The 20,242-nt window shown below is 41.7% G+C and overlaps 1 protein-coding gene across 2 annotated transcripts in view; it reads left to right on the top strand.

The window, feature by feature from the left end:
• The window catches only part of ccnd2a (cyclin D2, a), a 205,026-nt gene that overhangs the window by 99,954 nt on the left and 84,830 nt on the right, over positions 1-20,242 (top strand). The window contains exon 2 of one of the 2 annotated variants that reach the window (XM_054775443.1): positions 19,706-19,759. The exons of the other annotated variant lie outside the window; for it this stretch is intronic. The gene's annotated coding sequence lies outside the window, so the exon portion shown is untranslated. The remainder of the gene's footprint in view (positions 1-19,705; positions 19,760-20,242) is intronic. 2 annotated transcript variants of the gene reach the window in all.

The raw sequence follows: 20,242 nt of genomic DNA, 5'->3' as shown, positions 1-20,242 counted from the left end.
AATTGCCTTTGTTCACTCACGACCCAATCCAGGTCTCAGCCCTGAATATGCCCCACCTACTTATTCATGAAATGCATTTAAATTCTAAAATGTATCTGTATCGTCACCACTGAAGAATGACGACGTAAGATGATCAATGAACAGACGGAATCGGAGTCACAGCACACAATTATTGTGCTTTTAAAGGCCACAGAACAAAGTGCAAAATGTCAAAGTTTGAAGCATGAAGACATTAACGTAAAAATGTTGGTCTTCTTTAACAGTAGTACATGTATGCTGTACATTTTCCCTGTATTACTACGTATTTATACTGTACCTCATTACCACCTAAGCAAAAATGTGTTTTACTTGGTTAAAAAGCCCTATTTTCAGAGAATAAGAAATTAATAAATACATCCTACCAAAGACTTGCGACTTTGCAGAACCGTGAATGCTGAATCTCAAATGTGCAAGGAGCCACTGTACATATCTTACATAATCAGAAAATGTTTCCTGTGGTTGGTGTGCTTATTTATGACTAACAAAGAGGCACAATAATCCCATCTCAGCAAACTGAAGGAGTAGTCCTTACAAAGACAAGATTCACATTCCTGGAGTATGATCTAGACCTAGTTGTTACTTGGTGCAAGACGTATTTGTGGAAGAAGTGTGACTGATAGCAGAGCAGCTGTTTCTTGGGGGCTGCACACACACACACGCACACGCACACGCACACACACGCACACACACACACAGTCTCTGCCGTGAGTCTTACATGGTGGCCATGCTGCTCTGTGCCTGACCAGCTGCCTGCACTGATCTGCTGCCTCTGTTCTGCAGGAAACATTTCGTGGCAGCTGCTCCTAGAGGGCGCTATTGAGACTAGCACAGCGGGAAGAAGAGCACTAGTCCGGCTGCAAAGGGACAGATATTTTGGGTACTAGAGATGCAAATGAAGGGACTTTAAAAGACAAATTCCTAATTTCAAGTCATGCTATACTGACATTGAGTCAGTGATTTTAAAGACAACTGAAAACATTAACATTTACTTTTGGTAATATTATTGTTATATTGTCGAAATAAAGTTACTAAATCTCACTAAAACGGCCATAAACATAAAATAATATAAAAAGGTACCATTGATTTTGCTAGGATGACCATTTGACAGCATATTTCTTCACTGAGGTAACTGGACAACATTCTAAAAGATACTGTAGTGGACCTGGCAGTTATGTGTAATGTTCAAGACTTTTATGATTTCTGACTGGCCGTGAACGTGACTGGCTGAGTCCTGACTGTGTCTGTGTGTGTGCGTGTGTGTGTGTGTGTGTGTGAAGGGGGGGGCTGCAGGAGGAGGAAGGCTGGGTGCAGAGAAGACAGTTGAGTTTGCTGGTGTTGTTTTGGCGCTGCTCAGCCGACAGTAGTAGACAGTAGCAGTTTTGCTTGCACAGGATTCAATGTTAATACATGGAATGTTTTCTTAGTTAAAGCATAAAAAAACTGTTTATGACTTTCCAAATACGTTTTTTAAAATTATTAAAGCCCTGTAAACATAAAATAACACCCCTGTAGTCACCTTTAAACTCCTACTATTCATTGTTTACGCCATATTGCAATTCTTATGCTGCAGGGACTCAAGACGGCCGCTAGCTAGCAAGCTAACAAGTTAGCCTTGAATTTATTTCTTAAACTTTAGAGGCCAAAAACTTACCACTTCCACACGGAATGGGAGGAGATCTTTTTTTTCCACTCTATCATGTCGGACATGCCATGGCTGACTTCATGCAGTGTTAAGATAATGTAATGTAAGCGATTGTCTCATCAATGTTTTGTGTCCTTACTGCCGCCTAGTGACCAGAATAGTACATATCACTTGTATTTCAATATGTTTTGACTGTAGTATACCACAGATAGCCATCATTTATTGATTAATTTATTTAGGAAAAATCGCATATCTCATCAAACAACATGCTTGCAAAATACAGTCATTCCATCAAATGCAACTGCTCAGCAACAACTATAGAACTGAAAGTTTTATGTAGCAACAGTATTATTCAGTATATAGCACTACTTGCACAACCATTGTTAGTAAAGGTGCCAGATTTCAACTCAAAGTAAATATATTTTAACTGTACACGCCTAAAAACAGCACTACTTCAAAACTATTACAACATGTCTGTACAAATTAACACCTTAAAGACGCATAAAACAGTAAAAAAAAAAGATCATTTTAACACCAGCAAAGCATGCTGGGAAACCCGTAATCTGCCCATTTCACAGATACAAACTCTTCTGGGTGTCGCATCTCACGGATTGTGGTGTTTTTGTATTACTATAAAATACTGTAGTTTTTTTGGGGTGGGGGACCTTTGACACGGCTTCGAGTTGGTACAACCTTGGCGCCAAGCCCGTCCTAAGGCAATTACGGATCAGCATTTCAGTAGCACAGCACTGGGCTGGCTACTACAGGTATATGCGCCTTGCTTGGACAGTGTACTGTATGTGACATTGTCCGATGACCTAACGCACCCAGAACATCATGGTGTCTTTGGGGTCACACGTACTCTGAGGACATTCCTTTATATGGCAAATTTGTTTACAAGCTAACATTTTCCAGCTGAGATGTCAAAAAGATTCCCGGAGATGTGTTGCAAAAAGACGGTGTTTCCTTCGACTTCAGCAAACTGTCATGAGCAACACGACCTCTTTGTTGCTCACATGTGGTGACATCATATCGGTCGGCATTCACACTTGCCTCACTCTGGACCCCAGTCCTCTCGGAGGCAGCCCGAGACCCATGTCTCCAACCCCTGTTTGGTCTTGGACGGCGTTCCAACTTAACCAAATGGCCCATACTAGCAGAACAAGCAGAATGTTGTCGGTTGAATGAATGAATGCAACCTTTGTTACACAAGTAGCTTGAGCCAACGTGTGACCAACTCTACCAATAAGGTGTGTGACCTATCTCTAGGTAGTTGGTTAGTTAATGTATTGTGTCCGGATCAGGGTTCACCAAAGCTAGACATGGTCCAAAATATTGGCTTCTGTTAATCAGTGATTCTGCCTCTCTTTTTTCATTTACAGTAAATTGCCCATGAAAGGTGGCGACACAGATTTCAAAGATTCCTTCCGTCATTCCAAACATGGCAATTATCAACGAATCACATGGGAATGAGTTGCCCTCGTGTCATGCGGACTTATTTTGCCTGACGACAGTTAAATTTTAGTCAGATCCCTCGGGGAGTGGAAGAGAGAATTCTTCATGTGGAGCCTTTTCTCAAGTGGCTAAATGAAATAAAAGAGGCAAATACCTCAAATCCAAAACTGAAAAGGGCAATGGAATGTGTTAAGGCATTGAAAGGTGACATAGGGAGTACTCAGCTGTAATTATAAAGACATCCCAAGAATGCATCTCATTTGTTGCACTCAGTTCATCATTAAAGTAAGTGTTCCCTGAGGGTTTTTTGGGAGCCTAAATTGATTAGGAGCAATTCAGTAAAACTTCCTCCCATGTATGTGATTGTGTTGACAAAGAAAAAGCTCATTTTCATCGAGCGAATTTGGATATTTTAGCTGGAAACGACACGAGCAATTGGCAAAAGTCTGTAAGCAGAATAAAAATGTCTCTCTCGTCACCATTTGTTCTCAATGGAACCATCAACAGAATGTGAATGGCACAGTGTCAATCACAGACCTGTCAGCATGTACACATTTTGACCCTTGACTGCTTGTACGTTTCGCTGCTCTCACGTATGCATTTTGTTGCATTTTGCAAGTTTCACTTTCCTTCTGCAGCAACGCTGACCGTAAAGACAGTGATTGTTCGGCTTGCGGTGCATTATTTCCTGTGTGTACACTAATCCCCTGTTTATCTTGGTTAATTGGTTCCAGACCTGACCATGAATTATCTGCAAAGTAGAATTCCGTCTTTATAAGTGGAATATTCTTGTAGTTCCATCCATCCATCTTCTTCCGATTAGCCGAGGTTGGCTCGCGGAGGCAGCAGCCTACGCTGGGAAGCCCAGACCTCCCTCTTCCTGGCTACTTCATCCAGCTCCTCCCGGCGGATCCCGAGGCATTCCCAGGCCAGTTGAGAGACATAGTCTCTCCAACGTGTCCCGGGTCTTACCCGAGGCCTCCTACCGACGGAATTGCCCTGAACGAGGCATCCAAGAAGCCCCTGAAGAGCCAGATCTTATTCCTGATAATGCTCCACCTTCCGACCGGACTTCGGGCAGCAGTCGAATGGCAGTCTTACGGCGTTTGAAGTCCTTTCTAAATATTCTGACTGCATTCTAACGTTCTTCATATTCCTACTGTGTTCCAACTGCAATATAGTCGAATGTGTAAGAATGATTCAAGATGAAACGTAATCTAAGTATTCTAACGGCATTCGTACAAAGTAGTCATTCTTTCCCGGATGTGGCACGAGCTTTGAAAATGTTTTATTCCGGCTGGTACTGCTTGATTTGTGCTGATTCTGAATCAGTGTGACGGGGTGTTAAGAAAGAGCCCAGCTAAGCTACAGAGAAAACTAATTTCAGGCCCTTTTGTAGCCGCGATCGTATCCTTTCGGTCACTCCCCAAATCTCATTCGTTTAAACAAGAGAGAAATGTGCAAAAATGTTCATGCCTGTCTGAGAAGTGTATAAAATGTATGGTGAGGGGTTTTGCAGCCTTAAAACATGTGGTTATTGTTTGCCTGTTGTTCCGGCCTTGTTGGTTGCACACCATGGTTCAGTAGATTGTGTTCACACTTGACCAAACAAGCTGCGCTAGCAGAGAAAACGTACCAGAGTTTGTTGAAACTGAATGACAAGTGAACGCACCCTTAGCAAACAGGAGGGGAGTTATGATGCTAATAGTAAGATCATGACGATCAGTGAAGCAGTCATCAGCAACTGTCGAAAAGTTGTTCTTTGTCTTGAAAAAGTGGGTTCATCATATATTACATTTTATATTTAATTCAGTACTTAAATTATAGAAAATAGTAAAAATCATTTTCAGATTTCCCCTTTTAATGGACATCGAGTGAAGCTTTTTCCTTTGGCTTTATCACGTTCTCCTCAAAGAAAAAAAGACTTCATCTTGAGCTGATGCAGAAATCAGATGACACCCTTCAGTGGGATCATAAAAACGTAGGATTGTATAAATGATGTTTTTCAAAGAACTGCTGTATGGCCTCACAGCGCTGCCAGCAGAGTTGTTCGATGTTTTCTTGCATTTAGATCACATTGTGTTCTTCCACTGAGATTTGGATTTGCATGCGAATCTTGTTTGCAGTGGTTCCATTTCAAATCTTTGTGACCAAAACGTTTCTGATTTCTGTGTCCCTGTTACTGACTCCTCTGGAGTTGTTTCTATGTTAATGTAAGTTGCTCACAATGAGGATAAGAAAGGGAAAAGAACAATTCACATCGGTTAAAATAATGTCTTCAAATTGTTTTCAAATACTTCTTTGTCTCATTTATTACATTTTTTTATTAACAGAAAAATATTTATGTTCTTACCTTATATCTATACATGAAGTACATGTGGCATTTCCTTCTGTTCTAAGTTCTGATACTTTGTTGTAAAAGTCTGATCACTTCCTGGTGACTTTGGGTTTATATTTCCACAAGGAAACATTTTCAGGTCAAAACGGCACAGTACTTTATCGTTTCAGCCTTTCATCCACACAGAAGCGTTGTTCTGGCTGCCCTGAAGCTGTATTTTTTAAAACCGACTTTCAGAGTGGGAAAATCTTATAACGCTGACTTCTCGCTGCCGTGCAGACAAGCACACCGCTGTTTTCTGAATCAGATGAGGTAACCACCCTGTTGCCGTCATGTGACCAGAAGTGACAAGCAACTATTTACTACAGTGTGGACGCACATTTTTTGTCAACCTCATGAACAGAAACTGGTAGGTGCCATGATTCAACACAGCATACCCTCACGACACGTTTAGGTCTCCCAGGTCTGTCCAGCATCTTCCCCGCCATCCGATCCAACTCATCACCAGGTGGTGATCAAGCGGCAGCTCAGCCCCTCTTTGAAACTTGAAAATGAACTTAAGAATTTTGTTGGCCTCAATATATATCTGCACATAGCATGTTTGTTTTCCTCATCTCCCGCCTCCAAACAGGCAGGAAGCGAGTTTCAGCACCTTGTCGCGTTTGCTCCATAAAACAAGGGCATGAACGGAGTGAGCCCTTGTGTCAGTCATACAGTCTCTTTGTCTCAGTGGATGGAGGCGGGTCCGCTAGCATATATAAAGAGTGTAATGTAGTAGAAGTTTTATTTGTATATTGCAATATATTGCCATATACAGTATATTTTTATATTTTTTCATTGTACTTTTCTTCAAAGTAAAGTTAAAATCTCGTCTCGTTCTCGTAGACGCAATTTCGTCTTGTGAACTACGTGTCTCGTGACACCCCTAGAGAATAGATGCGTTAGAATAAGTAAGGCAAGACATCGAAAATCAATCATTTATAAATAGTGGAGTAAAAATTTTGATTTCACAATTCGTGAGTCATTTCTGGATACAGATGAATTAATAACACATTGGTCAAGTTCAATGAAAGAAATGTATTGCTTAATATTGTTGAATTTGTGTTGAATTGTTGTTGTTTGCTGATGACTTCAACCTGCCTTTTGCCGCAAAGATGTCGTCTTCAATATGTGTCCAGTCCCTTGATGTGGTTGACAACATGTGTGTTATATGTGAAAGCTAATAGTGTATTTCTATACACAGGGTGTTCCACACATTGTCAGCAGTAAAACAACATTTTAGTTGAGCCAGTCTTTTCTTTTTAATCAACTGATTGTGGCCAGTTTGCTTTGTCTCTGAGGTTCCCCTTTTTCAGTTAGCCCTGTGCAAACTTCCTTTCACAATAATGAATGAGTGGTATTTTGAAGTCAAGCTGCAGTATCTGGTTTATTTATCAGTGACACGCGTAATCCAGCAAACAAATACACACAGTTCTACATGGATGAGTGTGTGTTGTGAGTTTTCATTTCCTATGGCTAAATCATTGGGAATGTGGCCTTTGTACAAAATAAGCAAACCTTAAACTCAGCAAGGATCACAGGATGCTGGATTGTAACAACAATGCACACGTATCGTACAACATGGAGGGCATCCATTTTTTTTCCTACTGTGATCTGTGCAATAGTTTGCTATACGGATTAAACACCCGAGAGTGTTTCCCAAAACTGCCTGAATCCGAGCCAGGTGTTTCTGACACTCTCACTCTTATTTGCGTACACAGATGTTTAAGCTTCCACCTTCTGTATACATGCTGTGGTTCGGCAAAATCCCCTAAACCTCATTCTCAACTACTCTCAACTGCGCAGCATTCTCATCCACGAGCGTGTGTGTGTGTTGTCGGCATGCACATTTGACTACCCCTTTTTTATAGTGCCAGTTTGGGGCATTAGGGACTTACTGTATATACAGTGTATGTGTTGTAGAATCTGGAGGAGGTTATGAATGAGCTACAGCTGGCCTCACTAGACAGCTGACGATTGAAGTGGTAATCATCGATATAAAATGCTGGATGATCCACCAACGCTGGCTGTGCAGCTCTGCATATCACTCCATCCATGTCTTCGTCACGCATGTGCCTCCACGATGATCCTTGTGTTTCTTGTATCCTGTCCTCGCACTAGCTTTTTACAGCTTTATTTCATTTTATTTTTATTATGCATTATTGTGTCTTGTGATTGAGTGGTGACCAGTCCAGGGTGGACCCCACCTCTCGCCCAAAGTCAGCTGGGATAGGCTCCAGCTCACCCGTGAACTCAATGAGAACAAGCAGTATGGAAAATGGATGGATGTACATTTTTGCCACACACCAGACAGAGAAGCAGACCACACACATGCAGGCATGCACGGAGAGATGTCCGAGTCAGTGGGAAACAGTGAAACAGTGGGATAACATCAAGGCTTATCACAAGAGACGAAATACTGTCGGACCTCTGCGGCCGCGAGGTACTACAATTTGGAATTTGACCAACATTTTCTGGAAACTATCTAAAGCAGGGGTGTACAAACCAGGTGTGGACTTACCATAGGCAATTGCCTATGGCCCCGAGATTTCCAAGGGTCCCCAAACGTGTCATAAAAACGAATTGTTGAATTTTGTCTTCCATTTTAAGTACATATACATGTTTTAGTCTTAATTCACGTGGTTAAAACTACATCAAAATGCTTAACCTATCATGATTGTTTTGGCTGACCCCCCTTTGTTAAAAACCGTATTTAGAAATTCACAAACAGGTTTTCTATGCTCTAACTAATATATACTAATATTTTGCTTACTAATACTGAGTGAGACTTTGTGGAAATGTTATCACGGTCAGATCTGGGGCCAAGTAACCGGGGACAACTGCATATATACAGTATAAGCCCCCCCCCCCATATCATAACTTTTCTTAATGGTTGGCAGGTCAGCAGTTTTGATACCGTCCTTTTCTGTTCCAGCATGACTGTGCCCTTGTGCACAAAGCAAGGTCAAAATACACTTCAGGATACATGAGCAAGAATTCCTGCAGAAAAGCCTTCCCAGGAAAGCGGAAGCTGTTGCAGCAGGTTTTCTTGCCTTCTCAGTTTGTGTAGGTGTCACAGCCAGGTGTCCCAATACTTGTGCCAGTATCAAATATCGTAGTATGAGAGGAGAGTTGTGAAAGCGACAGATGGACACAGAAGTAGTTGACAAAGACGGGGAAACAGGGCTGGTGATGGATAGACAAGCATAGAAAAAGGGGAAGAAGGGCAACGATACGGACAAAGACATCAGTCACGTTTATGGGGGTGGAGGGCATACCACCCTCCTCCCCTTTTGAGAGTGGACCTTGATCCAAGCCACACAGACTCTACTGTGTCATGGTGTGTGTGCGGTTTGTGTTTCTGTGGGCCTGCAAGTGGTGACTGGACCAATCATGACTCAGCAGAAATCTAGACACTTGGAAGACAATGGAGCAGCACTTTATTGTGGAAGTGTAGGCTTTCTGAGGTCGCCATTCATAACATAACCGAAAGTGGAAAACTTGGATAACGGATCCTTGAAGTTGACCTCGTTTGTGCCTCCCTGTCTCGCAATACAGTCTTTTATTATCAGAGGCAACAGTGAGTCACCATAATGAAAAAAGCCTTGTAGGGATGCATACCAAACCTCGGTATCACAATGGCACCTGTGCCGACGTAAACAGTAATAACCGGACCGAAAAACTAAGTAGCTATTGGTGATAAATGAATGCAGACTCATCTACCTTATTGAAGGTGATATTGTGCAAGTAGCACTGACAGCGAGGTGCATTCACAAACATCGGAGTTCTGAACGTTACAACACAGGCAGGTACAGTTGTCTATTTTATCACAGGTAAGAATGGAATGTCCATATATATATATACGAATGAAAACTGACTCACTGCAAAGTGGAAAGTTTGTTTTTAAAAAGTTGCTCAAAGCAAACCATCACAATGGCGATTCTTACAAAGAAAGGCATATCACTCTACCTTTATCAGTGCTGCCATCGGTGCGTTTTTGAAACCTAAATTTACCATTCATCGGACCAACAACTCTTACATGCTCTGCCATTTTCACCTTTCCTCTCTGCAACTCCCCGCTCCTCACCTTGCCCTCCCGACTACAATGGGAGCCTTTCAACTGATGCCCAACAAGCTCAAAAACAATGACTGCCTATCAATGTCCACATCAGGATGTGACTGACCATCGTTTTCCACCCCCAACAATTTTATAAAAAGGCAACTCACATACAGAAACAGTAAAGTTAAAATTTGATTAACACAATTTAAAAAAAACACACTAAATATGACTAATGTAGTAATGAATCAATTGCAATGAATGCTTTAATTTGACATCCCTGGTATTTTTGAAAGTCTGCTTTTTTGTGTGTGTAAACGATAGGGATGCGTACCGAAACTCTGTGTTGTAATGGCGGTGGTGCCAACGTAAACGGGAGCAAGCAAAAAACTAAGTAGCTATCGGTGCCTCATTTCAGTGCTCATTTAAATTCATGCTGACTCGGGCACCTGCAACAAGTGCTTGAAGGCGATATTGTGCAAGTAACGTCGAGTAAGTGACATAGCATCCTGACAGACACACACGCAGTCTGACACTCCTTTTCAACTTTATTGTCAACCTTAACAACAGTGGTGCTCAGTTCTAACACCGCATGCACGTTTTGCCGCAGCCCATTCCACAACAGCAACACAACACTTCTTCGTTATCCACCAACCACGTCCACGCCGAGCGAGGCGCATTCACGATCGCGTCATTGTCATTTAAAGTAGCAGCTAAAACTACACAGCATGGCCAACCAATGACAACTGACTTATTAGCTATCACTTCTATCGATGTCTACCTGAAAGTGTGCACACTACCAAGTCCGTTGACACTGACTGCCTTTGAGCAAACGTGCGCTGATGAAACTCGATGAGCAAAACGCCTCATTCTTAGCACGAGTGTTGATGCACCCGCATGCCTCCTCTTTTAACCTCTCTCATCTGTCACAGCCGCTGTCTTAAGGAGAGTGAATAGCAACAATCTCTTTAATAACTTGGCTTAAAAGCCTGTAGCCTGGAAACAAACTTACCTTTGTTGGGCTGGTAATTAATCTCCCTCAGTGATCAACTTGTGAATGGGGAGCCTCATTCTAAATATCCTTATTGTGTGCTTGCCTTAGATACTCACTTTTAAGTGATCAGATGAGCTTGTAAATGCGGGACGAGGAGGTCAACGGCGGGGAGCTCGAATGAATAAACAAATCCAATCACAATGCGTGTCACTTGATAATATTTGCCACTCGAGCTCATTGAAATATGCGCCGCTTACATGCGTAATTCACATGCTTTCCAGTGTGTGTTAAACACTTGCACTTGCAGTTCCTGTTTGGGAGGTCCGCTGGTTCTGGCAAACAGTGTCTGGTCTTATCTCTTGTGTTTTATGTTCCTTGCGAGCCGAGGGTACAAGCAGTCCTTTGTGGCCCAGAGGTGGCTGGTCTCGGTCCAGACCCATGCAGCTGTTCACTATTGTCGGACTTACTTGTGTGCGGGAGATACTTATGGATATGTGAGCCTGTGAGCGTCGACGGTACTATAAGTCAATGTTTCCGTATGCTTAGATTTGTAGACATGTTTTGAAGAATCATTGTAAAACATTCTAACAATAATGTCACATGGGCCTCTCATGTCACGTACAGTCGTGTCCAAACCAAAAAAATGCAATGTCATTTGTTAGCATCCTTTTTGGTCTGTTTTATGAATGTCTGGTTAGCTTAGGACAGAAAAAACACTTGGTATGTTTGGTTTCCGTTCTGTTTTTGTCATGCAGTGTTGTTGTTCAGTTCATACTCGGTTCACATTTGAAACTAAACAGCAAAAATGCCCCATGGAAAAGCTGTGTGTTCTTCAACTCATCCATCCGCTCCCTATTTTCCTTGCGGCCAGTAGAGAGCGAGGGGTCACTCGAACGTAAATCTTTTGTTATTGTATTGGCGTTGCGATTTACGACATAGCCTTTTGTTTCGTTTGGAGAGTATCTTGTTCTGACAGACTTTGAAAAGTCTGAGTGCTGGTTGGTGACATGAACTCATGGTGCAGGTGTGCCTTCGGTGCCACGCCGTGTCTGAACTTCCTTCCACTGTTTTGGCCCAATTCATGGCTCCATTCTCCTCCGGCTCCCTCTCCTTCACCTGAACCCTGGTGACGCCAGTGATCCCCTCAGTGGAGGTTTACTGCTTGGTAACACAAAGTGTATTGTGCGTGTGACCCATTAAGAACTCCTAAAAGGAGCCATCGGCGAAGGCTGCACAAAGCCACGTGCTGTGTTAGCAGTTGAGGAGGGGAGGTCAAGAATGTGGCCCCAAGACTCAGCTTCTGGTTATTCAAAGTGTTAAGAGAGACCTACAGACCAGGGAATATTAAGTTGACTTGACGCCATTGATTTTTTTTTCACCAGTGTCAGAGACGTGGTCTAATAACAGTCCATACGTTCAATTCAGTTGTCGGGATTTTGTAATTGGGGCTTTGCAGGTGTGAAGGAATAATGGGGAGATTTTGGAGCACAAAATATGGTCAGCCCTAATGCCTCAAATCTGTTCAAATCTGTTGCCAGCGCAGTATATAACAAAGGTTGCCCCATGAGGGAATATAACAGCCGATCCTGCATTTATTACTCTGTGCATTTCACACAGAAGCCAGCCAAGTGGGACATAACTACACTATGTGTGATCGGAAGCCCCACAGTCAGATCCTCAGCATTTGCGGCCGTTACGTTCCGAAAGGCGAAAAACCAGTAGTATTTGAGAAGCCCATAAATACGGCCTTATGATTTCTACGTTAACAGAATTGTGGACGGAATCGCGGAATTGGCCAATAAAAACGGAAGTTCCTGTTAAACACGGAATTTTGTGGAAAGTGACATAATGTCAATGAAATGTCATCGTGAGGAGAAGGAACGTTCGTGTGGGGAAGTATCTCGCCGGCGGACCGCTTGATCGTGGTGAAATCTCCTCACAAACACTGGCCCACCCCCTCCCGGAATAAACATGTCAAAACGGCTGCGAAACAACTTGGAAACTCCTCTCTCACGGAGCGTGAACGGAAGCTAGCGGGGTTAGCTTAGTTTAGCAAAGCATGCTCGTGCGGCTGTGTGTGTGCGACACCCGCTCTAATGTAAGTGAGCGTTTTCCAATGCCCGCTGACCACGCGCAGGTTCTGAGTTAAAAAGACGAGAGGCGCATTTATGCTTGCAGCCAGCTCGCCTTAGCCGTCAACAGACATGCTCAACACGCACCACATGTCTTGTCTAATTGTGCAAACAAAATGAGAATGTCATAAATGCAGTCATGGAAAAAATGATTCCACCACCCTTGTTTCTCGAGCTTCTTGTTCATTTTAACGCCTGATAAAGATACCTTTGTTTGGACAAATATAACTATGACAACGAAAATAGCTCATCAGAGTTTTTTGGCAGTACAGTGCTATAAGAACTTAAACCATTTTGGTTATCAAGAAAAGCATGGAAGTTGCAAGATATCAGCTCTTAAATTCAACTCTTATGAGCTATATTTGTTATCATCATTATATTTGTCCAAACAAATGTACCTTTAGTTGTACCAGGCATTAAAATGGACCAATAAACTGAAGAAACGGTGGTCTAAGAATTTGTTCCATGACTGTATAACTCACATTAATAACGTGATTTGAATTACATCGGTGACATCTTCCTTAATCACAAGCACAGGCTTTGCAGTTTGTTGAAGATTTTGTTGCAATGTCTGCTGAGTCTGGCACCCCGTTCAAAAGGTTAGCCAGGCTACATCCATTTCTGAATTACTAGGCTAAATTGGCCACTGATGTATTGCATGAATAAATAAATGTAATGATTCTTGCTTGTAATTAATGGACATTTTATTCGCTAACCCAAAAAGCACACACTGTATGTTGGTAAAATAAGTGCAAAAGGTAAAAAATGGAATTCTAAAAAAATACAAAAGAATTTGGGGAAAAAATAAAATGGATTTAATAGGGCCCTACATAAAAATGACTATTTTTTTAATGGCACACGGCTCACTTTCTCTCTTCAATTGCCATTGTTCACTTGGGACCTAAATATGCCTCAAACGCTTATTAAGCGCATTTAACGTACAAAACGTATACGCATCCAATGTGTGATATGTAAGTTACCTGTCAGTGCAGAAGAAGGCACTCTCAGGTATCCCAGCATGTGCTTTCTCACAGATACTATCCCACCTTCCCTGCCGCTCTGACACCATCCTTGTGATGTGTGTTGGTGCTGTTCGCACACAGCAGCCACACGCCAAAAATCCAGCTTTTAAGGGCAGTGTGAAAGGGGTGTGTTCCGAGTTTGCATGTTCACTGTGCTCGCATGGGACACAGGTACCCTGTTTCCTTCCGCATTCCAACAACATGCATATTTGGATAATTAAAGACTCTAAATTGCCTCTCAATGAAAATGTGTGGGTCTGCAGTGCGGTTATGTTTTTTTTCCTTTTTTTTTTTTGCATTTTTCTGAGATATATGTTGCAGGAGTAGGGTTTACTTGTGTTTAGTGGAATTAAACACACTGCTGTCCACTGATTGGTTGAAAAAGATGTGTTATTTCTGTCTCACAGTAACATGGAAGAGTGGAATAGCAAGAAACAAAAAGCACCGGGAAGACGCATTTGATGTTGCTTTTATATAGATGATGAACACAGAACTCTAAATAACCATCTGACCTCCACACAAGGTTTAATGGAGGAAACCATGAGAGAGTTACAGCTTGGTGAAGGTGTCCAGTCTGTACACTACCTTGTAAAAAGTTGTATAAATAGTTTTCATCTTTACACCAACATTACTCAACAGTGTCCAAAAAAGGATGAAAAAAAAATCAACATTTTCATGTTTTGGTTCCTGTTTTGGCTTAGCCACCCGATTAGGCACCACCACATGTTCTCTTTTAAAAAGAACCTGACTTAGCAATGTCCAATACCTTTTTTAAACATCTTTATTCTTCTTCTTATTTGATTCATGTATTGCTTATCACGGGTCCTGTTCTTATTTAGCATTATGCAATGTTTCTGTCATTTCTGACTATTGAACAAGTTATCTATAAACCCTCGACCTTCTAACTTGGGAAATTCCTTTAAAAAAAGTCATGAGTCATAGTTGCTAGTTACTCTCCCAAAAATGTAATTGAATTTGTATGGAATTAACCCCATAAATGTAATTAGATACCAGGGAAAGTAATTATTGTGTTACTTTTTGGAAAAACCTTCAAATATATGCCATTGAGAACTTACCATGAAATTGTACTCCACCTTTAGCCTACGTGTGCTTTGACTTTCCTCGCGTGAGAGTGATTGGTGGAGAATGAGGAAGTGCTGTGTACTGTGTGCAAGTTGGATATATACAGTGTTGAATGAAGTTAGGGACTCTACAGTATGCATGGACCGTATTAGAAATTGGTACCCTGGGAAATGGTAGACAAAGGACGCGAACAAACTATCAGTCATGGCTCAGACTCGGAGAAGGGGTAGGGTCAAATAAGCTCTGATTCTTCCTACTCCTTTTCCTGTTCAATTGAGCATTGTAAACAAGTAAACCATAACCAAAAGGCTGCATTTTCATGCTTCTTCACAGCCAGTCTATAGCATTTCAAGTGTTTTTGTCGATATATGAATGAATTTTTGAAAGGATAATGAAGCCTGAATGCCAACTTGGCCTGAAGTCGTCCCCACTGGCAGATCCACATGCTGTTCCTCGTTTGTCGCCACACAAATACGACTCGTTTGTTTTACCTGTTTGAGATTCTTTGACAAGTCAAAACATGTCGCTTCTTTGGCAGCCGCCACCATCCTTCTTTTCCTTGAGCGTTTGAAATGCATCTTCTGGGTTGACCTTCGACCTACGTGACCGTGTCACTTCCTCTTTCCAGTGGTGCGCTACTCGGTGGGGGTAATGCTAGACAGACCGCAAAGGTTAGCAGCCTGAGCTGTCAGCACAGGTTTCACCGGCCAGTTAGGGATTTGGGTGGGACGCACAGAGACCGCATGGCACTGTGTGGGGTCACGACACATCTGATGGATGGATTTTGTCACAATGGACTCCGTAGTCTTTGCTCGAGTTCGTCACATCCCTAAGCTCCCCGTCACGGAAGCAAAGACAACGTTCATACTCTCTTACTGCCTTTTTTCTTCATACTGCTCACCTGCCTTGTCGTTAAAATTTCTGTTCTTTCATTTTCACCGTCTCAGCAGTGCTTGTGAGTGGCTCCATCATTTTGTCGCATTTTTATGTTGGTTTTGAAGTATGTCGTAATGCTAAAAGCCTGGAGCTAAAGTCAGAGGTTTTCAATAGAGTCAAACCTCCGTTTTGTTAGTGACTCGTTCCAAAAAGTCCAATGACAACCAGGAAGTAAAAAAGAAGAAAGAAATCAATTTATAACATTTTATAGAAAGTAATTATAGCTTTACATACAGAAAACAATGCGAAATAATATGTACTGTATATATACACACACACACACACACACACACACACACACACACACTGTGATGTGAGAAAGTGTTTCTCCCCCTTCCTGATTTCTTATTTTTTAAATCAAGTGAGGCCTGCAGTTCTATGGATGTTGTTGTGGGGTCTTTTGTGACCTCTTGGATAAGTCATCGCTGCGCTCGTAGACTAATTTTGGTTGGCCGGCCACTACTGGGAAGTTTCCCCACTGTTCCATGTTTCCGCCATTTGTTTCTCATATGTCCCTGAATTTCGTTAGATCTCTGCATGATGTTTAGCTTTCGGGGATCTTTTGGTCTGCTTCACTTTGTCAGGCAGGTACTATTGAAGTGATTTTTTGATTGAGAACAGGAGTGGCAGTAATCAGGCCTGGGTGTGGCTGGAGAGATTGAACCCAGGTGGGATAAACCACAGTTAAGTTATTTTATCCCTTAATCATAAAAAGTTTCATTTGTGTTCGGTTGTGTTGTCATTGACTAATATTTAAATTTGTTTGATGATCTGAAACATTTAAGTGTGACAAACATGCAAAAAAAATAAGAAATCAGGAAGGAGGCAAACACTTTTTGTATGTGTACATTCCAAATGTGATCCGCCACGTCATTTTATGTTCGGAAAACAGCATTAAGTTCGCCCATACCGTGGACCTTGTCTTTTTTACCTCTTTCTTTGATGACCTGGAACTTCTATCAACAGCCTGTGTTTGCATGTTTTCATTCATTTCTCGTTCTTTGTGTGTGCAGTCAGTGAACATGGTTGTGCAAGCAAAGGGCAAACAGGCCTCACATGAGCTGCCGCACAAAAGGCACAACACAAACGTCTGCCATGAAACATACTTTTGAAGATGGACCTGAGGTTTTAAAGACGGACAAACTCCCTCCCTGAACAAATTGTCAAAGACCAAAGAGGCGACTGGAAGTTATTCACAGAGCAGCCTGTTGACTCAGGTTCTTCAGTCAAAGTGGAGAACAGAATGAAGAGATTAGGAAATAAGAATGCATCTTGGATTCTACCTGCATCCTTCTTTTCTTTGTCACCCACCTGGATGAAACTGTTCATGCTTGGTAACGTCACATGCGACTTTCTAAAACCCCGGTAAAATGCAGCTGTTTTTGTCTTTTGATTCAGAACTGAAGAAGCCATCAGTGGAGCATTGTTGGTAATGGGAGATTCCCCTTCCTCTGAAGCATTATGTTGCTCTCTGTGTGGCCTTTTCCTGCAGCTGCAGCCATTCCAGGACATGACATGAACATTCAAATCTGCTGGTACCTTGCTGGGACACTTATTCTTGGCCCCGAAGGGAGAAAAGAAGCAAAGGGAAGATCCACAAATGTCTGCAGAGAAAGTTGTTTGCTGTATGATTTGATCAAGTGGCGTAAATGTGAAAAGATCCGATCCAACTTGTTAGAATCGAGTTTCAAGCACAAGGTATGAATGAACTAATCAGGTGTAGTCGTCTTTATTTATGTTAGGAGGCTCTCGCCAAAAGCTCGGGTTTCAAAGACAGGGCAGGATAATGGAAGACGTTTAAAGAGATTTCAGACAATGCACAATCTTAAACCCTCGCCGTCGTGCACCTCATTCACGTAATCCCATTTCCTGACTTGTGAAGATGTAGGGATCCAATTCTGCTTATTGCTTTTCCAGTCTCACTGTAGGCATGTTTTACACAACAATGACTTATAAAAACAGGAACGTTTTACCTTTTGGTCTTCCTGCAAAAACCAATGAAAATTGTGTACCCTGACACGAGATGTGCACCAGAATACCCTTTCTGTGTGTGCATGGGTTTGGAATTTGACGTATGTAAGGAACACAACCCCCCCAAGGCACTTTCTTGAAGCAGGAAATGTACTCTTTGCTGGAGATTAGAACAAAGTGCTGTGGTCCGCTATTGATGATTTGTTGTTGTTCTCTGCAGATGACCTTTCTGATAGCCAATTATAGATAGCGGTCAGAGCGCCAGGTTTATTTTAAGATGTGTAGCGAAACCTCTTTTTATACAAACAACCTGCATCTCATCTTTGTGTTATGGGTGACAAAGTGTATTAGTAATATTCAGTTTTTCTACTTACATTACATTATTTTGCTGGGGGTTTTTACAAATATTTGAACTTTGTCCTTGTAAATTTTTTCTCAGAATATTGGTTGCATATTATAGTTTGACTTTATTATCGTAAAATATATCAGAAGGTTTTACCCAACCTCATTTTACAAAAATTGTTTTGTTTTGTTTTGTTTTGTTTCATAGTACGACGTTTTTTCATGGATGACTAAGGAGAAAAAATATTCATATTTGAGAGGCTGAAATCCAAGGATATTAATTTTTAAAAAATAAAAAAACAATCAAATACCAAAGTACTTATCCATTAATTGGATAATTGATGAATCATCAATATATCGATAAAATGTTAAACGTTAAATATGCTTGTGCTTACAAATAGCATGAATAATTTAGAATTTATCGAAATAAAAATAATGGAAAAAAAATGTAGCAATTATTTTTGGCTTGACTGTATGTTTAAGCCTTGAAGTGGAAGGGATTTATATCTAATCAACAAAATTTGACTAACCCTAACTCCAAACCCTAATCCTAACCCTAAACCTAGCCTGGGAGCACCAGTCAGTAGTGAAAATCTGCAAGTACAGTAGTTGATATGTCCATAAAAATGTCTCTTTTTGACACACGGCTCGCTCCTCCCCCTCCAAACCCTTTTGCTAGGTTCACGTTGACATTCTTTTCCAATTTCGGATCAACATTTGCTGTGTTAACTCATCCAGAGTTCTTGGTTGAGTAGTGTACACTTTACTCTTGAAAAAAATCACAAACAGACAAATCTGGCGATCTAGGGGGCCAGGGAACGGAAAATAGTTCAATTCATGTGTAGCGAAGGATTGCAACACCTCCACGTAACGATTCGCAGTGACAGTGACTGAGATCCCCTGTTCATTTTCAAAAAAATAAGGTCCGATGATCCCATGTTTTTATAAAACATTTTTATGGCTAACACATGCTATTGCCCTTTCCACTGAGCCATGGTTGCTAAATGAGTGTTTACTTGCTCAAGGTCACTGTCGCAGTCCTGCCACTTGCTCGTGTCTGCCAATATGCACTTTAAAAAACCCCGTTTTTTTGGGTCACCCTGTACATGTGTCTCACAGCTACTATGGTGCGTTCAATGACCGCCAAACAGAGTGTGAAATCTCAACGCTTGACGAATAATCCTTATGAGTGAAGCATAAGGACAAAAAGACAAACGCATAACAGACATAAAGACAACACAAATGCGTTTTCTGTGGGAAAAAACGGTCTATTTTAGAAGAAACATACAGTACGACCAAAAATCCATGGAGTAGCGAGGTCGTGACTGCTGAATCTTGAATGTGCGGGGATCCACTGTTCATCGAGCAAGCTTGTGTCCTCCTGTCACATGAACCCATCGCCATGAGATTTGATTTCATGTGGGGAGGTTTACTGCACTGAGTAATCGCTTTTCAATAAAGTACCTAGGAGGTTTGAATGTGTCACAGCTCGTGTAGCCCGTCACTTGTTTTTTCCACAACTCTGACATGTCACTCTGCTATACAGCTGAGGCGACAACTTGTCAACGTGTCACATCTGAAACGTCATCACTTGTAGAGTTCATGCTCATCCCCACGCCGCTCATTGTCATCCTGCTGTGCGTTGTGTCCTCCAGGAACCCGCTTCCAACCGCGAGGAAACGCTCAGGGTTTCCCTGGAGACATCTCAGGTAAGATGCATTGCTTTTATTTTTCTTTGCTATGTTCACGTGAGCAGCTGAGTCACGTGAACAAACGTTTGTATTTGTTTGGTTTAAGCAGATACATTGCGTGGTCCGACTTGAAATGTTTTTTCTCGGATCTATGATGCATATTGTGGCTGGTAGAACACTGATCAGTGAGGATTTTGGGCAATGCTTTTTGTGAACTATGTGGATTGTGGTGCTTACAGTTGAGCTGATTTCTATGTTAACGTATTTCTGACGTGAGGTTGGTGCTCCACGCCAATGACATCTACTCTCTTACCTGCTGCCTGTGTAGAGTGTACATCCCATCATGACCTCCTTACAGTAATTTTCAGTATCACAATGATATAGTGGCATGACTGTCGATTCCTGTAAACGCGTGTGTGGTTTCTGTGCCGTTATGATTAAAATGGGCAGATTTGCTTTTTGTCTGCACAACATTGCTTTATTTTTCTCTGACAAAATGTC

The sequence above is a fragment of the Dunckerocampus dactyliophorus genome, chromosome 5, assembly GCF_027744805.1.
Source record: "Dunckerocampus dactyliophorus isolate RoL2022-P2 chromosome 5, RoL_Ddac_1.1, whole genome shotgun sequence".
In the NCBI taxonomy this organism is placed as follows: Eukaryota; Metazoa; Chordata; class Actinopteri; order Syngnathiformes; family Syngnathidae; genus Dunckerocampus; species Dunckerocampus dactyliophorus.
Note: the sequence above shows the minus strand (reverse complement) of the source record. Positions and strands in the feature narration are given on the sequence as shown.